The following is a 13,170-nucleotide window of genomic DNA, read 5'->3' as shown; positions in this document are numbered from 1 at the left end:
AATCAACTAATTGTAAGACAAATATGCGAGCGCGGTATCGCGAAATCCTTTCGGCCTACTTTCGCGTTTTTTTATCTAGGACGCGTAGCGACCTATAAAGAGGAAGAGGATTCGTCGACTTCTTCGGCGGTGCGATATCACGGTTAGATTTCTATACGGCTAGCTTTATCTAATCTGTACGTCAGGTTCAATCCCCCTTGATATCGGAAAACGATCTCTTGTTTGCGGCTCATCCGAGAGAGTCCGAGAGAGTTTTTGGCAGGTGTGGCCCGAAATCGATAAAAATATCATATTTCACGAGAAGCGATAATTCCGCGGTGTATTGCGTTTTTGTCGACCTATGCTCAGTCATTGCGCCAGCCGCGATTACGCATTCTCGCGTAACAGCAATTGGAATATCTAATCATCGTTCTCCGTAATGACGGATAATTTCTAAATAATAAAGCGCGGATGAAATCATTCATCGAAACGTGTATTAAAGTGCAGCTTTATCTGGCGGAGCCCGTAAGATATAAAATTTATTTTTATTATAAATTTTTTATATTTCTGTTAAGATAATATTCTCTAAATGTGGAAGATTACTTATAACAATTGTCACAAAATATATGTTTTCCTTTTTATTTATAACATCGAAGAATCTAAGATTATTGCTGATTGCAACTCTTGATCGTTAATGACGATTTACGTGACTTTCAGATATCTTTATCGCGTTGTGCTGTATGATATACTTTATAGCGTGGTATCGCGAGTATTTTTTCACTCTATGGTCTCTGGACCAAACTAAAGTAATAAGTTCGCGGATACACGCTCATAAATGGCTGCGATGTAACGTGTTAACGCGCGCTATGTGAAACAAGCCTTATATTCTCCATCGCAGCGACACGATATGATCAATGTACGTAAAAGGAAAATTTGCGCCGACGGCAGATGCACACGAGCGCGGCAATCTGACGCAAGTACGAAACTCCGTTGGATAATTCAATTATTTTCCAATCAGTGCCGAGTAATCTCGAGAATCGCAGATTACTCGTCTGTCGAATGAGCCGATAAATTGATGCTAACTTCTAAGATGCCGTTTCAGTGACGCGAATGTTCACGGAACGTGGGGTAATTATTCCACGTATTGTTTTTATTGTTTTTTGACGTAAGTGATTAGGATTAAGGATATTCTATACCAACAGAATACCATCGATGGATTTTCGTGTTGCGTCGCGACGTGCGAGAAATTACGAAACATTGCATTAATAACTTTTTGCAAGATGTGCGGAGTTCGCCTTCTAACTCTCATTTGTACAAAAAATAAATTTTTAAATGTGCTAACCTTTTCATTGTAAAAATTTTTTCTATTTTTTTAAATGTCAGATAAATAACAGAATTAATAAATTAATAAAGGTAATTATATTCCAAAGAAAAGTTTAAAAAAAAATCTGAAAAAGACAAGTAATTTGAGAAAATCATCATCATGAATTATGTCAATTTTTTACATATAATATGACTATTTAAAAATTAATAACTATTAGAAATATTATATATAATTTGTTTTATATTTTATTCGGATATTGAATTATGGCAAATTGTTTTATCGTCTGTCTACTTCCATAGATGTGGCTTATCGTCTAAGCAGCGTAAGGCAGAGATCCTCTTCTAAAAAGGAGATGTGAAGTTTATTGTTGTCGCTTTTCCGCGATGCCGATTGGTTCTCTTGCTGCGCTTACTTCATTTGCAGCTGTCATTGTATATTTTGACAGTTGTGTGTATCAAGGAGTTAATAGTGTAATAGTAATAGCATAATGTTAAAGCTAAATAGCGCGCGCGAAGCGCGCGTCTGTAGTGTCTAGTAAAAATAAAAAGTACATTTGATGCGAACGTGTCGCTAAACCCCAAACAAAACTGCTAGATATTATTCGATCGGAGATTCACTGTAGATTCAAGGCTGTTATAACGCCAGCTTGAGACCATTACATTTGGCACGATCATAGCTTGCAGCTGAATACTCACGTCATAATCTCATATCAATATTGAAGTATCAACCGGCAACTATAAATATTTAAATTGCGCCAATTTATCATCGTACAAGTGATGAAAGCAAACATGTACACGATCGTGTAATTTTGCAGACAGGTAACCCGAACAACACAAAAAACTTCGCCGAACGCAGCGCATCGTTACATTGCGATAGAATAAACAATCAATAAAAAAAAACGAATTATCGCACTAAGCGATAAAACAGCCAGTTAGATCTCACGTAGATAACTAACGATAAATAAATAAAGAAAGAAAAAGTCAACCATAGGTTAGTATTTAATTAATAAAAATATTTTCGAGACGCGTGATACGCGTAGAAATCTTTTGCTAATTTTTTATAATTTTTCTTAAGTGGATAAGGTAATAATAGCAGTGATATCGTGAAGTCTTTCAGTATCGCGAATATATTAGAATACAAAAAATAACAATTGATATCTGAAAAGTCTTATCGCGAGTCTCGTTTTCGCTTGGAAGTTTCCGGATTAACCGGTTCCTGTTTGCGATACTATCTAGATCTTTATCGCATTGAATACTAAAAAAAAGATAAAGAAACGACACGCGTGATGTAGGAAGAAATGTATTTTTTTTTTCTTAATTATGAGTTTGATGAAAGAAATCTTTGATATCTTCCTGTTTTCCGCATATTATTAAGTTAATGATATACATTTAATTAAATTTAAAATATCCAAGAATTAAATTCAAAGGAAAAAAAGCATTTTTTTTTTTTTATCACTCACTGTAGTTAGTTTGTTAGTTACTATATGTTTTGTTTGTTTTAAAAGCATCTTGTCCTTTGTTTCAAAAACCTACTTTGCCAGTCTATAATAATGCTGTTATTGTTGTTTACAAAATTCATGTTATATAAATTATTTGTATAGAAATACATCAACGTTTTTTAAACATCGAATAAAATTTAATGGAACAAAAAATTTTCGTTAAAAAGTAACTAATTTAGTAATTAGTTTAACTTGGAAATACAATCGCAGGTCGTGAGTGCTTAGATGAAATCTTAATGGAAATATCTTAAATAAACACTGATATTCATTAACATCCTAACAATATACGAACAGTCACTTATTCTATCACCCGTTGTTTGAATTTGGCGAGTGTAAATGCATTATTTATGTTTTTCGTCCATTTCACGCTGAACATCCGCCAGATAAGTCATTTTTAACATCACGCTGATGCTAAGTGTTCTATGTAGGTATCGAATTTAAAACGTCTCGCTGATAAATCGAACGAGAAGCATAAATGCGATATAGTAAAGTATATTTTGAGATCCAATTATTTTTAGACTGGATGTGTGTGTTTCAGTGCTGTTTGAGCGCGATAAAATTAATTATGAATGTTTTCCTTCACTTAGTGTCTATTATAAATTTGAATATTTATTTGAATTCTTTCTATAGACTTTCTATACTTAGTTCACCATTGACGTAATCTAATTTGAAGTGTACGTGATGACAGCAAATTGACATTTCCGATTCCGATAATTCCAACATATTTGATAAGAAAAAGATAGATTCTAAATTTAACGTTAAATAAAAAATTACGTTATCTTATTGCTATTTAAAATTGAGGTCATTGATGGAAAAAGGGCACATAGGCTTACTAAATTTCATAAATCGTCTAAATCGATTCAGGTATGTGTTATATATATATATATATATATATATATATATATATATATATATAAAATCATATAAAAAATTATATATAAAAAATATATATATAAAATTTCGTAAATCGTCTAATTTATATATATATATATATATATATATATATATATAATTTAGACGATTTACGGAAAAAGGGCACAAGCCTATGTGCTCTTTTTCCATTAATGGCCTCAATTGCGTCATTTTTATAGTTATTTTATATAACATTTAATAACACACCGATAATCATCGTTACAACCCAATACAGAATGCGATTACAGTTTGACACTGAATTACGCGATTGATGAGTCTCCTATATTGAAGCGGATTCAGGATCGTCCGAATATTTTGAATGTTTTGTTCGTCCGTCACATCAATTGAGGATCGTGATCTACGGCGCACGAGAAAATCCAATATTTTGTAATTGCACCCGCCGTGAGATACTCAGCCAATTATCTTTTTCTGTGCCAAGATAACGTTTGACACGCAGCACGCGTAATTTCGCGAGAATTAATGAGATTCTTACAGACAACGCCAGCGAGAAAAAATATCGAACGCTTATTTTGAAGAGCTGGCGCCAGAGAATACGTTAACATGCGTGTCTGTGCATATTAACATATATAATTAAAAGTGGTAGTCCTCGTTTGCGACGTCAGCTCATATCGATTCCGTAAACATGGCTCAGCGATAGAGCTGCAAATATTACACGCAGAAAAAAAATGTGCGTATCATTTTATCGTGCATATAAGACGTTTGCAACATTTCGCTTTTGAGATAGGAGCGATTAAACGATATGGAAGTATATGTTATATATCGTTATTGCAAATATACCGCGCGATATCGGTAAAGATCGAACGATAAGTATAAAGTAACATACTAAAAAATCTCAAAACTTACATTCCTCTGGATCTCGGATACACAGAAATAATGATTACACATAGAAATAATAAATACACAGAAATAACGACATTTTCTACGTCTAAATTTCCAAAAGTTTCCGAAACAGGGTGTATCGCGATATCAGAGGTATATATGATTACCCAGAATATTTAACAGGCGCATATTTGATAGGCGCGTATTTGATGATCGGCGGATGACGACGGGATAATGTACGGTACATCGCGCGCGCGAGAGAGAGAGAGAGAGGGAATTTAGATATCGTGCGCGAGCATTGCGTAATGCGAAAATGTCAGGTCTTCAGATTAGCATAAGACAACAGTGGATGCAGCGCTGAAACGCCGCGGTCCAACGAGCGTGAGTCCGATGCGTGACAAGAAAGCCACGAAACTAAGCCTGACGAGAAGCTTCATGAAATATCCACGTTGAACTTTCCTCTAGGTAGGTATTTGAAATTTAGTCAAGAAAATCAGCCAGACGAGCGATACGTTACATTGCAAAACTCAAACTCCTCATCTGTCAACACACACCATCTCCGTGAAAAGAAAAGAAAAAGAGCGTATTTGATATTGTCTGCAATAAAAAAAACAAAGCTTCCTCTATGAGGAAGCAAAAGAATATTTTTCTAATCGCACCTGATTACCAAACACTTCATATGACGCGAGACGTACGACAATAAATTTCAATCACCAATAATAAATTTTAATCGAACGTCAGTTACCATATCTTGCGCTTAACTTCTCGTTTACGTACATACATTTCCGTTTTGCATTCGTGAATCAACAGGATATAAAATGCAAAAGAAAGAAAAAAATAATAAGAGATTAATTGCGCTTCGACGTTCGTCTGTCGATTAACTCTTACATCATTTATATGTATCGTTAGTCCAATGATATGCTGGTGCGTCAATACGCTCTCTTTTTTTTTTTTTACATCGACACTGCGAATTATACCTGACAAGTTCGGTATAATCGAGATTGGGTAGCGGTGAGATCTTTCATGCTGCCGAAATTCCCCCGTCATCGCGCAGTGGACGGTCTTGAAAAACCGTGATAAATATCATCGCGGACGTATCGCTCACTACGTTAACACCGTGAGATACATCATAGAAATGTGAGATGCTTGTTAAGTCTCGTTCCAGGTGGCTCGTTACCGCCAGTAGCTCTATGTCAAATCGTATAAGTTAGTCTCGACGCGTGACACTCGCGTAATACCGCGTGAAGGAGGGAAGAATTATGAAAGGATGGAGAAAAAAAAGAAGTGGTTGAGAGAAAGAGAGATACGTCGATCGCGAACCGTTATACGATTCCGAGCTATTTTACCATATTGGTCTCTTGAACAGTTAGAGAACAGTCTTAAATCTCTCCTTTTTAATATAGCAACATGATAAAAAAAATATTTCATTATTCAGTTATTCACTTTTAGAGTGGAACTCATTAATTTATTTTAAGAATACCAAAAATGTACTTCCGTTATCCGAGAAGGGGATATTTTTTCCTGTCAATTTTATTTATATTTCATTATATACGATGTGGTTGCAAGTTTAGCGCGGATTCTTCTCGTCAACAAATCGATAAAACTCAGAAGAATCAATTTAGCAATGCATGCCTCGTGCTGTATGAATAAGCAATAGTATATGTCAATCCATTCGTCGCCTGCTGGGAATAGCAACAAGTAGCTGCGTGCCATAAACTGAAAATACTGATGCGCGTGGAACTGCATAGACAATGCGTCGGCTTGACGCACATGTTTGTGCACGCAATTCCACGAATTGTTATTACATACAAAAATATGTTGTTTACTGTGTTGTATTATGCGCAGTGGTTTATATAATTGCGCTTCTGTTGTCACGATAAGGTGTATGAAATGTTAAGTCCCGGCTTTACTTGTGCGAAAATACTTGGCTAGGAATTAGCGCGTACAGGCGCAACTGTATACACACGCAAACGAAAAGATTATGTTAATTCAGTGGTTTACTGCAGTGATTTACCGGCGTGTGGTGACGTTTGGATTTGCGGACGACTAAATATGACTCGGAGAGACGAAAATTCAAATAACGTCCGTCGAATCAAAGTTTTGCACATTGCGATAAATAACGCAAAGGAAAATCGATTATTTCGTTCGATGATTTAATTTTTGTCTTCGTCGCTTATTTAAGAATAGAAATATAATCCTCTTCTCTATATGTATATATAGAATCTGTTTTGTGGCAAAGTCCCGATGCAAAGTTAACTATCTAGTTTCGGATTTATGTTGATATTCAAATTAATGATATTTAAAAAGTTATAGATGATAATTGATTAATTCGAGAATCGACTTTTAGAATTAAAGGAGAACAATAGCCTTTTTTCTCGAACATGCTCATGTGAAGTACTTTACTCAATGAAAAATTTTTGCAAGTAATCTGGAACTACATTTTTTATATACAATAGAATATTACAAACATATATATGCTACGGGCACGCTTTTATTATTTGATACTATGTATTTTTTAATAAATTGCAGTTTTAAAATAGAATTTTAAATTTATTTATTTGCGTGCATGTGTAGATATAAAATTCTGAAGATATATTAATATTTTCTTCTATTAAAAAAAATGTATAAATTAAGGTAATAAAATAATTTAAATAATATAAATAATTAATGAGTAATAATTCTTAACATTTATTAACACCTATTAATAAACTTACATACTACTAAGCCACTTAACATACTAACTGTGAAAACGCACAATGATGAAAGCGAAATGTATCGAATACGTGAATTTACTTTCTCTTAACAGCTGCCGTGTTTGCTTAGGCCCGGTTTTTTATTCTCTGGTTAACTTGTAGTTTAGGCTTAACCTAAAGTTTAAAATAAAAATTGCGTTTTCCAGTTCATGATTGATTACTAAACTAATAACTTCGTAGCGCTAACTTTTACTATCAGAAAATTCACTGGTTAACTTCTGGTTTTACGTTTACTAGAAGATCATAACCCATCTTATAACTCTTTTATAAAAGTTATAAGCTGAAGTGAATAGAATTTGAGTTTTGTGTGTATTATTAAGCAACATGGATTTCGATAATTGTGATGTGAACATTTATAGCAGTGATGAAGAATTTATAAGAAGATCTAAAATATTTTGGTGAATTAGATGTTCTCAATTTCTTTTCTAAATTTCGACTATTAGAGCAGACAGTCGAAATGATTGTAGACCAAATAGACGACACTATTTCATATCCAACGAATGAGAACAATGAAAATCCTGAAGTACAATGAAAATATTTTCTTGCAGTAATCGCAGTACCTAGTCCGAGGACTGATATATTTCAAGATAAATCGATTTGTTAACAGTATAATTCTCTACAGCAAAAAGATATATCAATACTTTCGTTATCCATTACTTGCATTCTTACACTTTTTTCATGCTCTCGTAGTAACTTTTCGTTAGTTTACGTTTAATAACAAATTCTCTGTAATTATTTATGGTATTCAATTTATATTCTTTTGTATAGTCTCGATTTCTGGTTGCACGGTTTCTGCTTTTTTAAAACTTTAAAACTAAAACTTTTATTTTCAACATTATTCTTGATTTATTATTTATCTATATAGTAAACGTTACGTAAACTATAGATAGCTATATTACATAAACTAAGTTTAGTGAAACACAATCTTTTTCTTTGGAATTTCCTTGGAATTATAATACCAACATTAGGAATATCAACATTTCTTTTTTTTTAGGTAAAGATTTACTTTTGGTAACAAAACCGAACCGGACAAAACCGAACAGAAATAATAATCATAAAATTAGAAAATTATATTAAATAAAAATTTAATCAAGAGACACGTTAGTGTCTCGCGCCAAGTACACGCGAAGCGAGACCGCACCGTGACTCTTTTACGCGAACGCACGAGTTGCGAGTACCCGAGATTTTGAGATCTCAATAACCGCTCAATCGATCAAGTTCTAAGTAGACTCAATCGATAGCTTGGGTTTGAATTATAAGAAATTACTTATAATATTGTTATCTAGACAGTTTTAAAAACAGAGTTCTCGAAAAGTTTATTTTATGAGCCTAGACTTTAATTAAATTATTAAATTATTAATTAAAGTTGTATTTTTTCGTACTTGTTACTGCGTAATTGATTAGGTTTAGATCAGGCATAGTTACGAATTCATTACGTAACATGTTAAAATTTATGTCAGTAAATATTTCAGCTTTGACAAATTCAACTTTCATTCTGTTTCTTGACTTTGTCTATATTTGTTCCATCAATGCTCGTTTTCACCAACGTCGTTTAAGTTTAACCTTAGTTTAACTCACTCTCTTCGTCTCTTTCTAAGGGAGACTGTTAGAAAGAGACAATGAGTTACAACTAAGCTTAAAGTTAAATGACGTTGGTGAAAACGGGCATAAGCTGAACACTCCTTCGGGAAAGCATTACTTGTTGGTATTGAAAGTACAGCCTAAACTATTTTTAGTAAGTTATTTGTAAATATGATGAGCAACATCATTTTTAATATTCTATACTCTTCATATAACTGATCTCCATCAAATTGTAATTTGAGAACTTCTGTTGTCTTTATAATATCTTTTAATGAATCAAGTTTTGACAGACAAAGATTTGAAAAATGGAACGGGCTATCTTTGAAATTATACCATTTCTCAAAATAAGAAATCCATGAAGATAAAAAATTGGTAGCATTTTGTTCAAATAAATTTCTTCCATCCCTTGACAAATTTTAATATACTCAAATGTATTAAGTATAATAGGGTATACTTAAAAACCGACTTAAGATGCCCGGTTTGATTTTTTAACCGGACACCGGACAAGACTCCTGAAAACCTGACAGTCTGGTTCAAAACCGGACACTTGACAACCCTAGGGCCTGAACAACAGAATCATTGAAAGTCACAGAATAGAACAGCAGGTTATTTTTTATCCATGAGAAGGCAATACATATATTTAGCATTTTGGGAATATTTTCTTTTCATGGGTCAAAAATGACCTGCAGTTCTATTCTGTGACTTTCAACGGCTCTGTTGTTAAGAGTTCTATAAATACATAATAGACCTACAGGTATCGGTGGGACGAAGATTTATGAGATAAAATGCAGTTGTTTTTGTAGCCCTGCTTTTGTAGCCTATTTTTTTACTTTTGTTTCTCGTGTTTGTCTTTGACGATAAATAAAGATGCGTCTACTGTCTATCATTAGTTAAAAAGCGTGTAATGTCTGTGTTCTTTTTCGTTCGTTTGCTCGATGTTCTGTAATATCTGGTGGAAATGGGGTCTAGATTTCGAATCTCCTATTCTTCCGATTCCAAAACGCGAATGTTCTATCAATTCATCTTGCAGCTCGTTCTCAACAGGTCTTGGCCGTGGCATTAGATCAGCGATGACATCACAACAAGTAACATAACAATGACATAAGAGCCGCAACGATAAAGATGTTCATTTATCGTCAAGGTCTATTTGGTGGAAAATGTGAGGTTTTCCGAACGACCGCGACGTGTCGTTAAAAATATTAAAGCATCGGAATTATAATCGGTCTTTAAAAAAAAACGAATAAGTAAAATAAAATAAGATGTAAAAATAAAATTACAACACCCTAAAAGAGAAAAAAAGAGAAAGATATAAAAATATAGTATAATATCATGTAGAATTGATTTTATATGTATCTCTCTTTTGTATATCTCTCGTAACATGCATTTCACGTTCGGTTCTGTTGTGTCTCAGATGTTGTCTCGGATCAGGATGATGACCTCAACGATGAATTCTGAGAATAATGCTAGATAAGATCACATATTAAAGATATCGCGTATCAAGGTCTATTATTTCAATTTTAAAGCCATTGTGATGGCGGTAGAAAATAATTGTTTGCGGATCAGCCTTATCGCGTGGATGGACGATGACACGAAAGAACGATGCAGGTATCAATATTACAATATTTTTAGTCGATCGTCACGATCGTTCGCGGTCGGATTAGCACGACTATTGGCAGAAGAGGTTTTAAAAGTAATAAAAATATTCGATCGGAAAACAATTTTACATTGTTTTTATTTCAGCGCTGCATCTGCGCGGATAATGCAGCAACGTAAGGTAATATACGCATAACGTCATAATTAATTGCGACGACTATATAATACTTCCGAGGAAAATGACGCAACGGGATTTTCATTGAGTTTTCTCACTCTTTTCTACAGCATTTATCGTTTCATGAAAAATAAAGCCTTTTCATCATCATGACTGAATGATTTTCTTATCGGCAGAAATACATCATATGATTCTCATTAATCATTACCTCTCGAACGCATTGCGTCGTATCGGTAAAACATATGCCAAATCTTATCGAAAAAACTGTATGTATAATTTACGCAAGATTTTTTTGTTTATTTCCATCGGAGCAGAAAATGCGCATCTGTTTTTAGAAGGCATGCCAGTGAACAATTTTTCATATAAACATATATAAATATATATAATCAATATAATCATACTAGTAATCATATAATCCCAGGTAGCACATATTAGTTTCATGTACGTTTTTTGAACGAAATACATAGTTTCATAACCGTAAAGAACCATTAAGAAACGTTTGAACAAAAATGTTTTTGAAACCATGATTTAAAAAACATATTTTTTACGTTTCTACAGTTAACAAAAATACCTATTTACATTTTTCCTTTCAAAATTATATATATATATATATACATATAGATAAAAGCAAATTATAATTTTGAAAGGAAAAATGTAAATAGGTATTTTTGTTAACTGTAGAAACGTAAAAAATATGTTTTTTAAATCATGGTTTCAAAAACATTTTTGTTCAAACGTTTCTTAATGGTTCTTTACGGTTATGAAACTATGTATTTCGTTCAAAAAACGTACATGAAACTAATATGTGCTACCTGGAATTATATTAAAGCTATTAAACATATATATATATATATATATATATATATAATAAGAAAAAATATATATATATATAATAAGAAAAAATAATATATATATGTATGTATGTATGTATAATAGCTTTAATAGCCTTTTTTGAAACATTTAAATTTATATTGCATTAATTATTGCACAAAATAAATCATTTTATCCATGCACATATATTCACTTATTTACTTAAATTAATTTTGTTCTACCGGTCTTAATCTATTTGTCATCGGACAAACCTGAGCTTAGAAAACTTCCAACAGTTGCAAAATAAACGTTCTGCTGAACGTGGCCATTGAAAGAACATTTATATGTGTGTTCTGTTTTGAAGAATCCTTCAACTGATCCAGAACTGGTGCACATCAAGAATGCAATTAAGTTAGAGTGAGACAAGTATATTTTGTTTCACTTTAACTTATTGCACGAATGTGCACCAGTTCAGGAATTTCTTCGAAAAAGAATAGACGCCATAGATGGTATATGCAATAAGCTTCTAAAACATTCTCACTCAAAGACGTCATAAACACGTTCAAAAGACGTGAAAAGTAGGAATTTTAAATGTCTATCTAAAATCTTTTTATCATTAAAACAAACCGTTTCTATAATAGTTTTTTAAACGTTATTTTATTGGAAAAGAAACGTTTCATCGAACGTTTTTTGAATGGATATTTTTACTCATGAGAAACATTTCTAGAAATCGGTTATAAAACGTTTCGGAAAAACGCTAATAAAACATTTCTGAAACGTGTATGTGTTATCTGGGATATTGTAGAAAATATTATATAAAATATGTCCACATATACTTTTTTTCTCTTGTATAATCTCTGTTCGTATGTATAAGAAAAATAATAAGAAATAGAATTAGAAAATAATGAGAATTTTTGCATTGTTTTTTTATTGTTTTTGCATTATTCATTTATTTGCCTATATGTAATCATATATATAATCATATATAAATGTAATAATTGTATATAAAATATGTTTATATATATAAGCAAATTTTTCACATTTGCTCAGACTTTATTTTTTTGTAAAAAAAAACAGTGCAAAAATTATCCTTTTAATTATTTTCTAATTCTTTTTCTTATTATTTTTCTTGTACATACAAACAGAGATTATGTAGTGTTTACTATTTTTTTGTACTGGAGCAGCATGATACACGAAATTTTCGTTGAAGTTATTATGATTACTACATAAGTTTCTGAATATCTTTCCACTATTTCTGCACGGAATGCCACTAGAAAGAGAAAAAATTTTAAATATTTATAATTCCGGTAACTTTATAGAATTATAAATATCTGTTGTCTCTCCGTGCCATTTCATGTGTGAATTGCGTAAAGATACAGCCGTGAGCTGAAAAGGCGCCACGTAAATTATTTCCGACGAATTTTTTCAATCGTACGGCGATACTGTAAAGAAATATGACGATATCTGCCGTCGTGCGATTCGAAGAGCAGGCGTATGTGTGAACGGAGGAGAGAAGGCTTATAGAAACGTCGGTAAGCTCGGAGAAAGAGGATTTCAGATGACGTTCGCACGTCCGACGCCTTAAAGGACGTTCACCGGTCCTTATACTAGAGAAAATCGATTTTCTATAGATTTTCTTGAAACTGTGAATATACGTTAATAGGTGCTTTATGTGTTATAAATTTCAGTACCTTTTGCGGTATAA

The 13,170-nt window shown here is 32.7% G+C and overlaps 1 pseudogene; it reads right to left on the bottom strand.

Moving 5' to 3' along the window:
- The window catches only part of LOC139823365 (lipase 3-like), a 167,654-nt pseudogene that overhangs the window by 128,457 nt on the left and 26,027 nt on the right, over positions 1-13,170 (bottom strand).

Source organism: Temnothorax longispinosus, chromosome 1, assembly GCF_030848805.1.
Source record: "Temnothorax longispinosus isolate EJ_2023e chromosome 1, Tlon_JGU_v1, whole genome shotgun sequence".
Taxonomy (NCBI): domain Eukaryota; kingdom Metazoa; phylum Arthropoda; class Insecta; order Hymenoptera; family Formicidae; genus Temnothorax; species Temnothorax longispinosus.
The sequence above is the reverse complement of the archived record's forward strand: the minus strand, read 5'-3'. Positions and strand labels throughout refer to the sequence as shown.